The 18749-nt window shown below is 39.4% G+C and overlaps 1 protein-coding gene across 2 annotated transcripts in view; it reads left to right on the forward strand.

Annotated features, from left to right (window-relative positions):
- The first annotated feature begins 211 nt into the window (after positions 1 to 211).
- Positions 212 to 18749, forward strand: part of LOC123504815 (Y+L amino acid transporter 2-like) — an 85705-nt gene continuing 67167 nt past the window's right edge. For both annotated transcript variants that reach the window (XM_045255649.1, XM_045255651.1), the window contains exon 1: positions 212 to 448. The gene's annotated coding sequence lies outside the window, so the exon portion shown is untranslated. The remainder of the gene's footprint in view (positions 449 to 18749) is intronic.

Consider the following 18749-nt stretch of genomic DNA (forward strand, 5'->3'; position numbering starts at 1 on the left):
GCCAAACCGCGGAAACCATATTTTTCACGCCCAATACCATGAAAAAGAGCCCAATTGGGCGAGAAAACCACGGACCTGGCAACTCTGCTTCCTTTCACTCTTTTCACACACTCAACACGCCGCTCTCTCCCATTCACGTCAGAGAGAGAGAGAGAGAGAGAGAGAGAGAGAGAGAGAGAGAGAGAGAGAGAGAGAGAGAGAGAGAGAGAGAGCGTGTGCAGTCGGCAGCCAGCAAGAGACGAGACGAGTTGAGTCAGATCGTTCCTAGCCAGGGACGCGCACGGAGGCATCACCGCCACTCCTACTTGAGTCGCTGTCTCGCTTGGCACTCGGTGTAATTTTAGTCCGTGTTGGTGAATCAGTACTCTCCCTCACCTCGTCCCTCTCAGTGCTGTACCCAAACCTCTTCCTCTTCCTCGTCCACGCTGCAGATTTCACACACTGCCAAGTAAGTGAGAGTAAAGAGAGCACATGTGATGTTTCTCCACTAGACCGGCTTGATTTCCTGGCGGTCACAGAGGGCATGCGTATAGTCAAAAGCTTATATGTACACAAATCAGGGGAATGTTCGCTGCCTGAGCGGGTCCAGAGACAACTGAATAGGTTAGGACATTTCTGTACACTGAAAATTAGGCTTAGGAGAACAGCTGTCGTTAGGAAGGGCTTCTGAAAATCGATATTGCAGGTCTGCTCTGTGTATGAGTGTGTCTGGCCGGGAGCAGAGCACGTGGCGAGCAGATACCGCCAACCAGTCCGCTATATTGCCAGCCCGCCAGCCAGCCACCCAGCCAGCTAGCTTAGTAGATTCCCAAACATGCAGGCAAGGAAGTGAGGATGAGTGTGCCTGTGTGCATTCAACCCGGTGTACAGATTTAGCTTCTTTTGTCACGTGTGTGGGCCAGACGAGGTGGTGTTGGAGGTTGAAAGTCAAGTCCAGTGAACATTATTATTTATATGTTGATGGTGTGAATTCATTGGCCTTGTAAATTAAGAGATTGTTGTTTAGTTATTTGTTTATATTTGTTGATTAATTGTTTATATTTTTTATTGAGAGATGTCTTGTTTATCAGTTTTTCGCATTGTTATGGTTTTGTCTCGTGTTTTTAAAAGGTGTGGCCTTTAAAATCAATGCGTCTCTCTCTCTCTCTCTCTCTCTCTCTCTCTCTCTCTCTCTCTCTCTCTCTCTCTCTCTCTCTCTGTTCGTTTTCACCATTTGAGACCAAGTTTGAACAGTCGAATTGTTTGGAAAAGTGTAAAATCTCTCTCTCTCTCTCTCTCTCTCTCTCTCTCTCTCTCTCTCTCTCTCTCTCTCTCATCGTTGACGTGAAGAGAGAGAGAGAGAGAGCGAGCGAGCGGGGGCGGGAGAGGAGCAGTGAGCGCCCAAGTGGTCTGGACCCTCACCTTCAATGTTACACTGCCACGCCTTCTGCTGCAGGACGATGACGCAACACCTCTACAAATTTACGCGGGAACCGGTCTGGGTGGGGGACACGTGTTGCAGGGACGGGTGTACGTTTCTCTCTCTCTCTCTCTCTCTCTCTCTCTCTCTCTCTCTCTCTCTCTCTCTCTCTCTCTCTCTCTCTCTCTCTCTCTCTCCGCCACCACGTTTCTGGATAAATTTAAAACAAAATTCTGAGTGAGAGTTTCTCGTTTGATTGACTGAATTTGGGCAGAGAGAGAGAGAGAGAGAGAGAGAGAGTTTCCTTAGTTACAAAATTAATGCTCTCTTTTGCCAAAGATCGGTCTATGAGCTCTTAGCTAGCTCCGTAATGGGGAAGACTGGCTGGGTGACCAGGTGCCGACCGTGGTGAATTACATGCACACATCATATTACATAATGCATTTATTTGCTTTATACTTTTCTTTCCTTTTTTTTTGTTTTGTTTTGACGCCATCTGATAATGGTATGCCGAGAGAGAGAGAGAGAGAGAGAGAGAGAGAGAGAGAGAGAGAGAGAGTTTCCTTAGTTACAAAATCACACACACACACACACACACACACACACACACACACACACACACACACACACACACACACACACACACCGCGTAGTGTAATGGTTAGCATGCTCGAATCACAATCGGGTTCGAGTCCCGGGAAACGGCGAGGCAAATGGGCAAGCCTCTTAATGTGTAGCCCCTGTTTACCTAGCAGTAAATAGGTACGGGATGTAACTCGAGGGGTTGTGGCCTCGCTTTCCCGGTGTGTGGAGTGTGTTGTGGTCTCAGTCCTACCCGAAGATCAGTCAGTGAGCTCTGAGCTCGCTCCGTAATGGGGAAGACTGGCTGGGTGACCAGCAGGCGACCGAGGTGAATTACACACACACACACACACACACACACACACACACACACACACACACACACACACACACACACACACACAGGAAGATATATAATGCACTCTCACATCTAACTTTTTATTTATTCATTCATATATTTATATACCAATTTTTGGAAGTTGTATGTGCCGAAATCGTATTCTGTTTGGTAATTGACGAATTGTTAGCCCTGAGGAAGGCATTGTGTGGAATTTGATTAATTGATTTTGTTGCCTCACCAGATTGCACAAGGATATATTGTTGTTTTGTTGTTGTTGTTGTTGTTGTTGTTGGTGGTGGTGGTGGTGGTGGGGTTGGAGGTTAGTGGTTTTATAGTTGTTGTTTTAGTTGTTTGTGTTTTGATGCTGTGATTACTACTACTACTACTACTACTACTACTACTACTACTACTACTACTACTACTACTACTACTACCACCGTTCTTATCCTTATTCGTTTGATAGTTTGTATTGATTAATCGGAAGAAAAGAAAAGTTAACGAAATACTGTACCGTTGACTTTAAAAAAATTATAAGAACGAGAATGTTAGAGAAATATATGTATATATATATATATATATATATATATATATATATATATATATATATATATATATATGACAGAGAGAGAGAGAGAGAGAGAGAGAGAGAGAGAGAGAGAGAGAGAGAGAGAGAGATATCTGAAGTTTTTTAATGAGGGTGCCAGTGTGAGGATGGAAGTTTTATGTTGAATGGTTCTCTTATCGTTGAGGAGGATGAAAGGGAGTGTGCCCGTTCCGTGGCTGTTATGATATGATAGGCTGGTTGTCTTGGCACGCTGAGGAACGCACCACGTGGCCAGGCAGGCTAACAATTTATAGGTCACTACTACTACTACTACTACTACTACTACTACTACTACTACTACTACTACTACTACTACTACTACCACTACTACTACTATTTGTTTTCGTTCCTTTTGCTGTTATTATTATTGGTCTCTTGTTCTTCTCTTGTTCATACTCGTGTTGTTTTCTTTTCTTTTCGTTTTCTTTTTTTCAACTTTTTTTTTGTTTTACTAGTTCATTTCCTTTCCTTTTCTTTTTCTTTATCCTTTCCTTTCCTTTCTTCCTTTCTTTTCTTTCCTTTCCTTTCCTTTTCCTTTGTTTTCTTTTCTTTTCTACTCTACTACCAACACCACATTGCCTATCCGTGGAGTGCAAGGTATTACTTTAATGCATCCACCGTATTGCTTGGACGCAGACATAACATTTGGTGGAACATTTGACATTCATAATACTACTAGCATATTTTTTCCCCTTTTCATTCCATTTGTCCTTTATCCACGAGCTGTATGAAGGTGCGTCATCTTGTGGTATAATATGTATGATGATATACTTTGGATTGTCTTGTTTGAATCTATTTTCTCCTTCCTCTGGTACTTCTTAGAGGTTGTATATCCTTCTGTACCGCAACACTGCCACTCTTCCTTCCTCAAAGTAAATAGATCAGTTGATATTGGTGATAGTATTGTAATCTGCCTTTTCTTTTTTTCACTTTTTTATGTAAAAGGGGAAACTGGTCAAGGGCAACAAAAAAAAAGGCCACTTAATTGCCAGTCCCCTTGCAGGTCAAAGGGTCAGTCGAAATTAAGGGACAAATGTCTTGAAACCTCCCTTTTGAAAGAAGTCAGATCGTAGGAAGATGGAAATACAGAAGCTGGCAGGGAGTTCCAGAGTTTACCAGAGAAAGGTATAAATGATTCAGAGTACTAGTTAACTCTTGTATTAGAGTTAGATAGAATAGGGAGTGGAAAAAAAAGAGGAAAGCCTTTTGCAGCGAAGCTGCAGGAGGAGGGGAGGCATGTAGTTTGCAAGATCAGAAGAACAGTTAGTATGAAAATAGCGGTAAAAGATAGTAAGAGATGCAACATTCCGGCCGTGAGATAGAGGCTGATGACAGTCAGTCAAAGGATGGGAGTTGAGACGAAAAGCTTTTGATTCCACCCGTGTGAGTGTAACCTCCCTAAACATGCGAAGAGAACTTCATGCAAGGACGGATAAGGTCCTTGTTCAGAGTTAGTAGTTGGAGGGGCGAGAAAAACTGAGAGACGCTTTAGAATGCCTAACTTCATAGAAGCATGAGATGAGATGTGAAGTTTCCAGTTAAGATTATGAGTAAAGGACAGACCGAGGATATTCAGTGTAGAAGAGAGGGACAGTTGAGTGTCATTGAAGAAGAGGGGATAGTTGTCTGGAAGGTTGTGTTGATTTGATAGATAGAGGAATTGAGTTCTTTGAGGTATTGAACACGAGTAAGTTTTCCTTGCTCCCAATCAGAAATCTCAGAAAAATCAGAAGTCAGACATTCTGAGGCGTTATTTCTTGTGATTTTTGTGTACAGTACACTCTTATTTTCCTTACATTTAGTGTACGAATTGAACCTTACTTCATTCCTGCCTCTCTATCATCTGTATTTTCGTTACTTTCTGTATTAATATACCGTATGTACTTTTGTCGTTATTAGTGGAAATTCTCTCTCTCTCTCTCTCTCTCTCTCTCTCTCTCTCTCTCTCTCTCTCTCCACTGGCAGTACTCGAAATACACTAATCTTTCTTCTTTCTACCCTTCCTTACACTCATTATCCTTCCTCCTGAATTTTACGCCACTTTCCAGAAGAGTACGATGACTTAGCGCTGTTGGGATGGTACCGTACCCGGGTGGCTGGCTGAGTGCGCTGCTCTCTGAAACCACACTGCTCTCACGATGGGAGGAAAAATGCAACGCAGGATCCAGTTCTCATTTTGGCCAATCATGTAACCTCTTGTAATGTCAACTGTGTTCTGATTGGCTGAGAGAGAGAGAGAGAGAGAGAGAGAGAGAGAGAGAGAGAGAGAGAGAGACTTGGATACGTTGGTGTTGATAAGATAGGATGGATGTGTGTGTAAGCGACCTTGGGGAATTCTCTCTCTCTCTCTCTCTCTCTCTCTCTCTCTCTCTCTCTCTCTCTCTCTCTCTCTGATTCACTTTTACTATAATTGGAATAAAAGAAACAAGGAAATCGTAAAAACATAAAAAAGTAAAGAAAGCGATGAAGAGAGAGAGAGAGAGAGAGAGAGAGAGAGAGAGAGAGAGTATTATACGAAGGTAGAGGTGATATTAGTGGTGTAGGATCCCAAGAGTCTGTGGTGTCAGGGAGAGCTGTGGTTCTGGCTGCGTAGATGCTGGACAGGACTGCAAGATGGAAATTGATGTTTATGCAATAATTTTTCTTTCTTTTTTCTTTTACTATGTGAGTTATGTGAGTTTTGTCTCAAAATAAAGTTAAAAATAGCTTTGTGGTCAAGCCCACATCCTTTCTTTTCTCCTACTGTTTTTTTTTTTCCACCCCTTCTCTTCCCACCGTCTTTTTCTCTTAGCTAGCTTTCTTTCCTTCACCCCTCTTAAAAAAAAAAAATAGTAGAAGGCAGGAGGGAGTCATGGCGGTATTGTATAGATAAGATTGGCACACGTAAATGCAACAAGTCCAGTGTATGACAAGTTTACATACGTAGATTGACAAGAGTAGGTGTACAGAGTATTTTTTGCTGATTAACGTACCTCAGCATTGTATAGAAAACACACACACACACACACACACACACACACACACACACACACACACACACACACACACACACACACACACACACATTTTAAGGGTACTGACCCACACTGACAAACGAAGACATACCTCTCTCTCTCTCTCTCTCTCTCTCTCTCTCTCTCTCTCTCTCTCTCTCTCTCTCTCTCTGTGTGTGTGTGTGTGTGTGTGTGTGTGTGTGTGTGTGTGTGTGTGTGTGTGTGTGTGTGTTTATTCCTACACACTATCAGGTAAAGAAGTGGTGTACATACATATCTTGAGGAGCACTAAACTATACCTACCGCTGTGCTTCTATTTATAGCCTCCTCATGCCAGCAGCTGATCCGGCTCGAGGTGAAAGAGGGAAATGAGACTGTGTTGTGTGAAGAGCTTGGTTAGTTTACGTTACTTTCTTGCTTGGAGTTATTCGTGTGGGTATTGTGTTTAATGTTATATATATGGTGATGTATTCTATAGTATTTTTTTCTCTCTCTCTTTTCTTTCTTTAGTGTTTCTTAGAGTAGGTATCCAATATTGTCACTCTTCCTCAAAGTTAAGTTATTGAATTTAATGTTATATGTATGGTGATGTACTCTATAGTTTGTTTGTTTTTTTCTCCTTTTTTATCTTTTTTTTTCTTTTTCTTTTGTTTCTTAGAGAAGGTATCCACTATTCTCACTCTTCCTCAAAGTTAAGTTATTGTATATAATATTATATGTATGGTGATGTAGCCTACTCTATATAGTTCTTTTTTTTTTTTTTTTATTCTAGTGTTTCTTAGAGTACATAGGTATCCACTATTCTCATTCTTCCTCAAAGTAGTTGAGTAAAATTGAAGGTTAGGTCAGTTTATCTTGCTCTCTTTTAGTTCTGAGGCAGGTTTGATTTAGTTAATGTGTGATAAGTCAGGTTAAGTTATAAAATAGGTCGTAAGTTAAGTTAGTTTTAGTTATTGGTGCGTCAATTGTGGGTGAGATGAAGACAGTTTTATTTAATCTGAGCCAAGTTGATACAGGCAGAGAGTGTTTGTTTCGTTTGACCGATAAGAAAACAGTGTTAATCAGTGGTAAGGAGCTCATTGTGGTGACTTAAAGATGAAGAGGCCCACTGTGCTTCTCTCTCTCTCTCTCTCTCTCTCTCTCTCTCTCTCTCTCTCTCTCTCTCTCTCTCTCTCACACTCTCTCACACACACTCACACACACACACACACACACACACACACACACACACACACACACACACACACACACACACACACACACACACACACACACTAATGAATCAAGGGTACCACACACTGAAGTATTTAAAGCTTGTAAAATGCAACACGATACTATCAATGTCCTTACGCAAACTCTTCACTTGGAGACAAAACGTTGTAGTGTGTGTGTGTGTGTGTGTGTGTGTGTGTGTGTGTGTGTGTGTGTGTGTGTGTGTGTGTGTGTGTGTGTGTGTAGTCAGTGCTTAAAGGTCTCCCTAATCTTGATGGTGTGAAGGTCGATGGCAAAGCAGTGGTGGTGTAGTCAGTGTCATATTTCTCAGTTGAAGTCATTCGTTCGTTCATAATTATTTTGTTTGCTTGTATCGTGTGTGTGTGTGTGTGTGTGTGTGTGTGTGTGTGTGTGTGTGTGTGTGTGTGTGTGTGTGTGTGTGTAAGCAAGCGTCTTGGTGTAAAATTCCTTTACTTTTTTTTTTTTTTTTTTTTTTTTTTGTTCATATTTTAGTATGAAGAGGAGACAAAAAGGAATAATTAAAAAAGAAAGCAATAAAAGAAGAGGAAATAAGGAAGAATAAAAAGAAATAAAGAAAACTGTGTGTGTGTGTGTGTGTGTGTGTGTGTGTGTGTGTGTGTGTGCGCGCGCGCATTAACTTTGTTACGAAAGCGAGATATTGTACCTCGATTGATTCTCACAATGGTAACTTTGATCCAGTCATTGTATCTTTTACTGAAAAATTACTATGATGTATGATGATATCAAAGACAGACAGACAGATCACTGCACCCAAAGGTCTGCCTAGTGGTACGCCGCTGACGCCTTTCCTTACAATAGAAAACCCATCCTGACTTCGCCGCTATTCACAGCCATGCAATCATCTAATACAGTAACTCAAGAGCTTTTCCTTCTGTAGTACTTTTTTTTTACGTTACTAAAGAGAGAGAGAGAGAGAGAGGAAGGGGTTGCTATCATTCAATACTATTTTTTTTTTTAGCTGTTTCTCATTCCTGTTGATTCTAATGAGTAACAGGTAACATTTGTATTACTCATTGTCAATGTAACATTTTTTTTTTTCAAACGTATAAGTACTTTGCCAGTTTTTTTTTTCTTTATCTTTTTGTTTTGATTATATGTTAGGAGGAAAAAAATGAAGTGAAATAGGCTATTGGCAGATATATTCTCTCTCTCTCTCTCTCTCTCTCTCTCTCTCTCTCTCTCTCTCTCTCTCTCTCTCTCTCTCTCTCTCTCATGTGGAGTGTTTATATTAATGAATCGGTAAATTTTTGTGTGTGTGCCTTTAGTTTTAGGAGTGATAAAAAGCAACTAACTGAAGGCCAAGGGGATATAGGCTGTGTGTGTGTGTGTGTGTGTGTGTGTGTGTGTGTGTGGCAGTCAGTGTCAGGATCGAAGGTTGCAGTCACGGGACTCTCTCTCTCTCTCTCTCTCTCTCTCTCTCTGGATGGTAGTGATGACCTTCGGGACGCGCCTGCCAGACGACCCTCGGCTCTCCAGTCTGGTCCGTCTACCGCGATGACTGATTGCACTGATAACCCACAGCCCCTACAGTGTGTGTGTGTGTGTGTGTGTGTGTGTCCTCTGATGTGACTTAATATTAACGGTTTGACTAATGGTGTTGTTATTTATTTGTTTGTTGTCATTGTTGTTGTTGTTGTTGTTGTTGTTAGTAGTAGTAGTAGAAGTAGTAGTAGGTGGAGGAGGAGGAGGAGGAGATGATTTTTATTTATCTAGCTTATAATGTTGCTGTATGTGATTATGAGTGATTTTTTCCTTATTTTTTTCTTATTCTTACTTTCTTCCACTATTTTCCCTTCTTGCTTCCTTCTTTGTCTTCGTATTCTTTCGTTTCTCGTCTACTTCTCCTTTTCCTTCCCTTTATTAGTGAGTTTTATTTCTTATTCATGCTTTCTTACATTATTTCTTAGTCATGCTCTCTTACACTTTATTTTCTTCTTTCTTCGTCATCTTCGTTTTTATCCTCCTCCTCCTCCTCCTTCTTCTCTTCTTCTTTAGTCACAAGTTAAGTGGTGTACTGGTGTTATATGTGGTGATTTGCGTTCAGTGTGAAGTCCTCGGCCCTCGCCCCGCCAAGAAGCCAAGAGGGTCACTCACCACACCAAACCACGCGCCTCTCCAAGGTCTGAATGTAGGGAATGTGTGAATGTCTGAGGCTGTGAGTGTGCGTATACGAGGCGAGCATGCTTCACTAACTGTATTCTTCAACATTCCGGCGTTCGTCACATCACTACATATAACTGAAATGGAAACTGAGTAAAATAGTATAGTCTAGTAACATTGTGGTAAAGTGGAAAGGAATAATAAAGGCCTTTAGAACTCGTTTTCTATATGCGGCGTGCGTTTTTCAGTCTCTGGGTTGAACATATTGAGCATCCTTCTTTGTTTTGATTGATATTTTTTTTTTCTTTCTTTTTCGGCTCGGGTTTTTAATGTTTTATTTTCGGCTTGTGTTTTAAATGTTTTAAGACTTAAGGTTCTCTGGGATTATTTACAAAGGTCACAAGAAGAGTAGTTGGATGGATACTCTCTCTCTCTCTCTCTCTCTCTCTCTCTCTCTCTCTCTCTCTCTCTCTCTCTCAATCAATAATATTTCTTATATGTTTTAGTTTAACGTGTTATCTCTCTCTCTCTCTCTCTCTCTCTCTCTCTCTCTCTCTCTCTCTCTCTCTCTCTCTCTCTCTCTCTCTCTCTCTCTCTCTCTCTCTCTCTCTCTCTCTCTCTCTCTCTCTCTCTCTCTCATGAAAACACCCTTGATAATGATAAACCCAATGACTCCCATCACTATGGACACTTGGATAGAGTACTCAAGAGATAAGGCTCCCGCTGCGGTGAAGATGGGATCAGTACACGCGTGGTTACTGATCACGTGTGCATCTGGGTGTTCACTGTTCACTGTCTTGTGCTGGTGATAGGGTAGATAGGCACACCACGCTAGGCTGTTGATAGTGATGTGTTTGTTTATGTATTTTGGTTGGGTATGGCAGTATATGTTAGTTCCTTTTCTTTTTCTGTGTAAGAGGATCACTGGCCAAAGATTACTGATGTCTAGACTACGCTTGGCTAATAGTATTGTTTATTCTATTTATTTAGTTTTTTTTTGTGGTCTAGTGAGGCAGGACAAGATAGGATAGTATTTTTTTTCTTTTTTTTATGCAAGAGGAGTACTAGTCAAAGGTTTCTGAATTAGATGTGTGTATATAAAAATAGATCACATTATGTAGGCTATTGGTGGTGGTGATGTTTATTGTTTTTAGCTATTCACCTAGTTTGGGTCTAGTGGAGCAGGACAAAATAGGAGGCTGTGTGTGTTTTTTTAATCTTTTTTTATGTAAGAGAAGTAGGTAGTGGTCAAGGGTTATTAGTCACATACCTAAAAAAAAAGGAGAGGGGGGGATTTCTGCTGGCATGTTGATAATAGTTTAGATTTGAATTGTATTGGTTAAACTTCCCTTTTTATCTTTCTTTTTCGTCATTGATTTATTTACTGTTTTGTGTTTAGCGGTGTGTTTCTGGAGAATAATAATTAGTGAAGATTGCTTTGAGCTTCACAAGTGTGTTCGCACTTTTGGAATGTTCATGACTAATTAGGAAGCTTGGTTATTTTTATTTGATTTCTTACGTTCATGTTGTATTTTTCCTTTCCTCGTTTGTTTTTATTGTTTTTTTTTTTTTTTACTTTTTTTTCTTTCCGTCTTTCCTTCCTTTCTTACCTGCCGTCCTTCCTTCCTTCCCCTTTTCTTCTTTTGATCGTTTGCAATAATAAACCTTCCTTCCCTCTTTTCGTTCTTATCTTTTCTTCTTTCCTTTCCCTTCTCTTCCCCTTCCCTTCCCTTGATCACAATAAAAAAAAACTGACATACTTTCAAGAAGAAAATAAAGCCATCATATCTTAAAATCGTACACCAAGGTATACTAAGCATTGCCTTCCTGCTACTTCTTGCTCATAACAGCCTACTCCTTTTGTGCCTAAAAGCTAATCTATTCATCTTCTCTTTACGTTGAGGTTTAGAATCTTAACACTGTGCTTGGTGGAGTGATGTGGTGATGGTGGTGGTGAGTACTTAGTGGTGTATGGTAGTAGATAGTGGTGATGATGGTACGATAAAGTAGTAGGTAATATGAATAGCAATGTTGATATGTAAGTACTGTTATTAATGGTGATAATTGTGGTGAAGGATGTGATGCAGTGGTAATGGTTGTGGTGATAGTAATGAGAAAGTATTATCAGCACAGACATACAGTTACGGTGATGACTGGTGGTGATAGCGTGGCAAGAGTGATTGATAACTGTGATGATGGTGATGATTTTTTGGTAATGTATTAATCCCTTCAGTATCAGCACGCGTTTTCATATTCATTCTGGTTACTATTTTGATGATTTTATACAGCTTCAGAAACATTTGTTGGGATTAGAATGGTAAAGTCTTGACCTCCATAGACCCTTCTTAATGCAAATAAAATCGTCTAATCATACCCCAAAATCAAGGTAAAAATGCGTCTATGTATCGAAGGAGTTAAGGATGTGGAGATTGGTAACAGTGGTGGTCATGACATTTAGTGTGGCTCGTGGTGGTGGTAGCGGTGCTGGTGAGGGAAACACGTGGAGGCGATGACGGTGGTAGCGGGGGTGTTGCGTCATGCAGAGAGAGCGGCTGGTGCTGTTTCCCCTACCCCCTACTCTCTCCCTTCTCTCTTTGCTCTCTTTCCTCTCCTTCCATTCTCACGCTCCTCTCCCGCTCTTGACCTAACGGCGCGCGCGGAATACCTCCCCCACGGACCACGCCACCTTCCCTGTCATGCGCGCTGCTGATCGATGCTCTCTCTCTCTCTCTCTCTCTCTCTCTCTCTCTCTCTCTCTCTGCAACGTGGCCCAAATGTTGCGTCATCCCGACTCTGAAATACGGAAAACCGGTTAGTCAGTCTCGGTTATGTTCGTGTCCATAGATGCTCTGGCGTTTTTATTTTAGTCTCAAGTGTTCGTGACTGATTTTCATGGATCTGCTTATGGTTATACTGCTATTTCAACACGTGTCCCAAATGTTTATAAATTAGTGAGAGAGAAAGTACTCAATAGGAATACAAATAATAACCTCAACCTTTGAAAATATTCGTACAAGAGATCAGAATGTTTATAGATACGGTGGTTTCTTTTCTAGTTTGATCAGAGTAGCTGTCTTCTGTCCCACCACCATCATGTATTATCATCCTAAGCAATACACGTTTCTAATAATCTCTGTGGCTTTTGAAAATGTTCGTATAAGAAATCACTGTTTAGAAATATTATTGGCTTTTCTTTGCTCGCTTTTATCAGGGTACCCTTCTTAGATTACACAAAGAAGAGCTTTAGGTATATCCTTCTTAGTATTCCAGGCCTAGTTCCGTGAGTTTGTGTGATAAAAAAAGGAGGTATCTATCGCAACACAGCTCAGGTTTTGTAAGAAAGCAAAACTTGAGTTGCACAATATTTGATTGAACTTAACTGAAGTTTCGTGGTGTTTTCAGTTGCTGGAAAAATACAGCACTTGTAACATCATCAAAGAGAGGAATCTTTCTCTCTCTCTCTCTCTCTCTCTCTCTCTCTCTCTCTCTCTCTCTCTCTCTCTCTCTCTCTCTCTCTCTCTCTCTCATTATTTATTTTCCATTCAGGTAGGGATCGTGCCCTTGCATGTTATTGATTTTCTCTAACTAGGTTTTTTCTTTTACTACTACTATCTATATCTATCTATCCATTTATCTTTCTCTTTGTTTCAATCTGTCCGTCAGTCTAAATGTCTACCTGGTTAACTATATTCATCTATCTCTATTTTCGTTAATGCCGTTCATTTCGTCAATAAAAGTCTCTCTCTCTCTCTCTCTCTCTCTCTCTCTCTCTCTCTCTCTCTCTCTCTCTCTCTCTCTCTCTCTCTCTCTAAATCATGAAATGTTATGATTAACAAACGAAAATAATTTAGTCGGTGTTCTCGCTACTGGCTCTCTCTTGCTCAATCTGTCTGCCAGCCAAGCACGCTCGTGAGGTGTATAACAGCATTCCGTCTGTGGCGTCACCTATACAAACGAGCAAGGAAAGGAAGGGTCGTAGAAGTGCCACTGTATAAGTAAATTAAAAGAGTGTTTAATACGAAGGAAGTGAAGATGAGTGTTGTGTAGGTGAACAGGTAATAATGATAATATAAATACTTTTGTTTGTTTGAATGACTGCTTACAGTCAGCTATAAATTCTATGTATCATACTTATACATATCCTTATTCACTAACATTCTTACATTTTAAGTTTACACAACCTCATGGAGATATCTAACATCCCGATATGCGGCTGCTTGATACCGCCAGTTATGCCCAATGCTATCAAAATGCCTTCCTTCTCTCTCTCTCTCCAACTCTCTCTCTCTCTCTCTCTCTCTCTCTCTCTCTCTCTCTCTCTCTCTCTCTCTCTCTCTCTCTCTCTCTCTCTCCGGAGTTTGTTTCTTCTACCCAGCAGCGGGTTACATTTTCCGACTTAACCAGTTACATTATAGGTGAACAGAGGCCACACACTTGAATAAAAGCCTTGCCCATACAAGTTCTGACGACTCTGGTAATGATCAGAGGTGTGTTAAATGTTATACATTAGGTTTTAAATTTGACGAACTAATTAGAGGTAAAAAAGTGAAGAGGTAGATATAGAGAGTGTAAAATATGAAGTTACTAAGGATGATATGAGGGTATATGGTCCGATCTATTAGTAATTGCGAAACAACAAGTCCCACAATTTTTATTTCGCATTGGAATGCTTAGTTACATTTTAATAGTATTTCTAACATAACTTTCCGTTGCAATGCATTAATGGTTATCATTGGGGTTTGTTGTTAGGGAGGGGTGGGGCTCGTCCTCCCCAACATTTCCAATATGATTTCCTTGTGTTTGGTCGGCCTCGTCCGAAACCCGGTGCTGAAAAGATTTTTTTTATTTGATTTTTTATTACTTTATCTAAAACAGATAGATCGGTACCAGTAAATACTGACACCTTGTTTGAAAAATCATGTATATGTAAGTAAATAAGCTGAAATAAATGCTTGTGAAATGAAGTAAAAAAAAAAAAAAAATGTATACGAAACTAGGCACAGAAAGATAAACGAGAGAAAATGAATACATACGTCATTCATAATTAAGAATCTCATTGTGATTGAAAGTTATTTCCGAACCTAATATATAAAGACCTTAGTGAAATAACATGAAGAAAGTAAATAAAGATGACATGGAAATCAAGATGAACATGCAACGATAAACATGTCAAATATCATAAAGGGGTGCCGCCATGGTACAGTGGAACCATGCGTGCTTTGGGGTTCGAGGGTCTCCAAGCGCACGGGTTCGAATCCTGTCCACGGTCTGAGTGTAGGTTGGGCTTCCTCACTCGGGGCAACGGTTTCCTAGCGGGTGGGCTTTGAGATAGGAGGTACCCCAAAAAGTATCCCCTTTAGCCCACATGGTATAAATAATGAATAAAAAGAAGACAAAATGAAGATAGATAGGCAAGTAAACAGGCAGAAATAAATACCTTTGTGTATGAAATATAAAAGATAGATGAACACGCAATACTAGGATCAGATGTGATAAACCGATGTAATAACACGAAGAAAAATATGAAAACGATAAGAAAATAGATACTCATTTCCCTCCTTTTCTCACATTTCCTATCATATCTAATACTTTTCTCATATGTATTCTTTCTTTTTCCCCTCTTTATTTATTTTACTCTAACCTTCCTTACCTACCATCTTTATTCCTTCATTGTGTCCAAGGTTACAATACAAATGAATGAGTGAATGAACAAAAATACGTTACAAAAAAAAAAAATACATAATTAACCACAGTTCTATAAAGAGAGGATTGGAAAGTGTTAAGTAGCTCTCTCTCTCTCTCTCTCTCTCTCTCTCTCTCTCTCTCTCTCTCTCTCTCTCTCTCTCTCTCTCTCTCTCTCTCTCTCTCTCTCTTTCGTTAGGAGTTAGCCACAGAGACGGGTGGGTGAGGAGGACCCTTGATGTATTCTATTCTTGATATTGTTGTTATTCTCCCACACACGTAGTATTATTAATTGCAAAAGTAGATTTGTTGTATAATTTCTTAGTTCTGTTGGTATACACTATGTCGTTCTTTTGTATTTCTGTGGTGTTCTCTTAATTCCAGAGAGAGAGAGAGAGAGAGATGTATCCAACTAAAATACCTCATCAACTCAACAACTATTTCTCTCTCTCTCTCTCTCTCTCTCTCTCTCTCTCTCTCTCTCTCTCTCTCTCTCTCTCTCTCTCTCTCTCTCTCTCTCTCGGCCTTGCAAGGTCACCACGACTGTTTTTTTTGTTTTTTTATTTGTGATTTATTGCTTTTTGTTTGTTGTTTATTATGAAGCGACTGACAGGAAACAAGTCTTCATTATAGTAGTAGTAGTAGTAGTAGTGGTGGTGATGGTGGTGGTAGTAGTAGTAGTGGCGGTGGTGGTGGTGGTGGTAGTAGTAGTGGTTGTTGTAATAGTAGTAGTGGTTGTAGTAATAGTAGTAGTAGTGGTAGTAGTAGTAGTAGTAGTAGTAGTAGTAGTAGTAGTAGTAGTTAGTGGTAGTAGTAGTAGTAGTTGTTGTTGTTATTGTTGTAGGTGGTGGTTTTCTTCTTGCTCTCGTTCTTTATCATTATCATCATCATCTTCTTCTTCTTCTTCTTCTTCTTCTTCTTCTTCTTCTTCTTCTTCTTCTTCTTCTTCTTCTTCTTCTTCTTCTTCTTCTTCTTCTTGCTATTCGTCTTCGTCTTGTAATAGCAATAACAAGAGTAGTCGTAGTAGTAGTAGTAGTAGTAGTAGTAGTAGTAGTAGTAGTAGTAGTAGTATGATAGCAGTAAGATAATGGTTTCTGTGTGTTGAGTGTCCAGTGGTGGTGGTGGTGGTGGTTGTCTTCCCTCGTAGCGATAACAAAACACACACACACACACACACACACACACACACACACACACACAGAGAGAGAGAGAGAGAGGGTGGCCTTCAGAGTAATGGATCCTTCAACAGATTAGTTCATTCTTAACTAGTCACTTGCTTCCATCCTTTCTTTTTTTTTTTTTCTCAAATTATCTTACTGTAAACTTCTCTATTTTAGTTTCCCTTTTTTATTTCTTTGAACTTCTTTTAAATTCCTTTTTTATGTAACAGCCTCATTAACAGCAACTACTACTACTACTACTACTACTACTACTACTACTACTACTACTACTACTACTACTACTACTACTGCTACTACTGCTACTGCTACTGCTGCTGCTGCTACTGCCACTGCTACTGCTACTACTGCTACTGCTACCACCTGCACTACTACTGCTACTACTACTACTACTACTACTACTACTACTACCACTTTTGGTCACCACGACAACTACCACTATTACAGGTATTAATGTGTATGTCAGAGAGAGAGAGAGAGAGAGAGAGAGAGAGAGAGAGGAATTTACCTTGTACACTCATTCATTTTTGTTTATTTATTTATCTATTTGTATATTTATTTATTTATTATTAAGTTTTAGCGTTTTTTTTTTGTCGTGCCTTTATTTAACAGCATCATCGTCTTTTTTTTTTTTTAACAGCCTGATGAAGTGCAGTTTTAATGGTTTGCTCACGTCACTATTTCTTGCTTTATGGCTTCGAAGGAGTCACACAGTATTTCATTATATTTGTCTTTCACTTAGTTTTTTTTTTTCTTTACTTTTTTATTTGTACTTGTTTTGTGATTTGCTTTTCACTTGGCTATAATAATGTTTTTCTTTTTTGTTTTAATATGATTTATTCTTATTTTTATTTATTTCTTATTATTATTCATTTATTTATTTTATTTTTACTTAATTGTTTATTTATTTATTTATTTATTTGGCTCAGACGTGTATTTCTTCCTATATGTATGGTTACTGTATATCATGACTGATGGAGGGAGGGAGGAAGGGAGGAGAGAACACACACACACACACACACACACACACACACACACACACACACACACACACACACACACACACACACACACACACACACACACACACACACAAATTATACGATGAAAAAAACTTAACGAAAAAAGATACATAAAAAAGTTAATATGAGTGAAAAGTAACTATGAGGTGTTGCAAATGAATGTGTATGTTAATTAAAGAAATGAAGGGAACTAATACTTTTTTTTTCCAATTTTCTGTCAAAGGCTGATACACTGAGAAATTTGACTCATTCATTACCACAATTTTCGAAGTCCACAGAGATAATTGGCCTGGTGCTCAAGACTGTTTTCCCGCGTTGATAATGTAGAAATATTGTTAAGCCGTCACCAGAACCATTTAAACACCCTTAAACCTTTCACTACTGTTTTGGCACATCACTATCTATTCCTAACCATTCTGAGACTTTTGCTATGAGGTTTTCATGACTTTCCCCCTTTGATAATGTAGAAATATTGCTAAACCGTCACTAAGACTAATTAAACACCCTTAACCCTTTCACATCTATTTGGTACTTTTCTCTTAATTGCTAACCTTTATGAGATATTTTTTTTAATTCTACAGAGGGGTTCCCAAGACTGTTTCCCGCGAAGATTATGTAGAAATTTTGTTAAACCGTCACTAGAACATTAAAAACATGTACACCCTTAACCCTCTTACATCTGTTTGGCACTTTTCTATTAATTACTAACCTTTATGAGACATTTTTTTCTTATACTACAGACGGGTTTTCAAGACTGTTTTCCGCGATGATAATGAAGAAATATTTGTAAACCGTCACTAGAACCATGAAAAGAACCCTTAGCCCTTTCACTACTGTTTGACACATCACTATCTATTCCTAACCATTCTGAGACTTTTTTTTTACTATTCTACAGCCCGATTCTCACGACTTTTCCCCTTTGATAATGTAGAAATATTGCTAATCCGTCACCCTAAAACCTTTCACATCTATTTGGCACTTTTCTGTTAATTGCTGACTTTTATGGGAGATTTTCTTATTCTACAGGGTGTTGTCAAGACTGTTTCCCGCGATAATAATGAAGAAATATTTTTAAACCGTCACTAGAACGTTAAAAACACCCTTGACCCTTTCAATACTGTTTGACACATCTCTATCTATTCCTAACCATTCTGAAACTTTTTTTTTTATTCTGCAGTCGTATTTTCATGACTTTCCCCATTTAATAATGTATAAATATTGCTAATCCGTCACTAGAACTTTTTAAATGCCCTTAATCTCTTTGGCTTTGGCTCTCTTAATCGGCTCTTTGGCACTTTTCTGTTAATTGCTAACCTTTATGACAGATTTTCTTATTGAACAGACGGGTTGTCAGGACTTTCTCGCGATGATTATGTTGAAATTTTGTTAAACTGTCACTAGAACCATTTAAACACCCTTAACCCTTTCACTACTGTTTTGGCATATCTATTAATTGCTAACCATTCTGAGACATCTTTATTCATTCTACAACCGCGTCCTAAAGACTTTCCCCCCTTTGATAATGTAGAAATATTGTTAATCCATCACTAGGACCATATAAACACTACTATATGCTATAAGACACTTCCCTGTTA

This window comes from Portunus trituberculatus, chromosome 17 (assembly GCF_017591435.1).
Source record: "Portunus trituberculatus isolate SZX2019 chromosome 17, ASM1759143v1, whole genome shotgun sequence".
Lineage (NCBI taxonomy): Eukaryota > Metazoa > Arthropoda > Malacostraca > Decapoda > Portunidae > Portunus > Portunus trituberculatus.